The sequence below is a fragment of the Convolutriloba macropyga genome, unplaced genomic scaffold (assembly GCF_964194025.1).
Source record: "Convolutriloba macropyga unplaced genomic scaffold, txConMacr16.3 SCAFFOLD_341, whole genome shotgun sequence".
Classification (NCBI taxonomy): domain Eukaryota; kingdom Metazoa; phylum Xenacoelomorpha; order Acoela; family Convolutidae; genus Convolutriloba; species Convolutriloba macropyga.
In genome coordinates this window covers 53,853-54,449 of record NW_027451462.1, presented here as the reverse complement: position 1 = coordinate 54,449, position 597 = coordinate 53,853, and the positions used below count along the sequence as shown (strand labels likewise).

The 597-nt window shown below is 40.4% G+C and overlaps 1 pseudogene; it reads right to left on the bottom strand.

The window, feature by feature from the left end:
• Window positions 1-215: 215 nt before the first annotated feature.
• LOC142356706 (5.8S ribosomal RNA) lies at window positions 216-367 on the bottom strand (annotated as a pseudogene).
• Between the last annotated feature and the right edge of the window lie 230 nt (window positions 368-597).

Sequence of the window (597 nt, the reverse complement as noted above, 5' to 3'; positions counted from 1 at the left end):
TACTAGAAACAACATAATACTAGTCTCATTAAGTTCCGTCTCTTTGCAATTTTCTTATGAAGAAAATTCGCCATCACAATGACTCCAGCAGTTCTTGATCAAGGAATGCAATCATTGATCAGAATGCTATTATTTGAATCGGTTCTGCTTTAAGTGTTCCAATTTTATTGGAAGCACCAACAATAGAACATCAATGTGTTCAATCGAGAGTTATATAACCCTGAATCGGACGCAGTCAACAGCCGAAGCCGAGACCGCCTTTTGCGTTAGAGAGGTCGGTAAACAAATCTTGCGATTCATACCGAATTAACACATATAGCTGTGCTCCTCTTCGTAAAGCGAGCCAAGTGATCCCCTGTTGAAGGATGTATTTGGACCAATCTAGTAGCATTTGGTTTCCAACAAGCTCTCCCAAGTTAGCTTACTTATTGGGCTTTTCAACCAATTCGGTTGGCTACAAGCATCATCAAAGTACTAGCCACAGTTTGATCGCAAAATTCTACGACTTTCACATGTTGATGTTTCGGCTTGCGCTTAGCCTACTATAAGCAACATAATACTAGTCATATCATAGAGCGTGATCAGCTTGTGACGTTC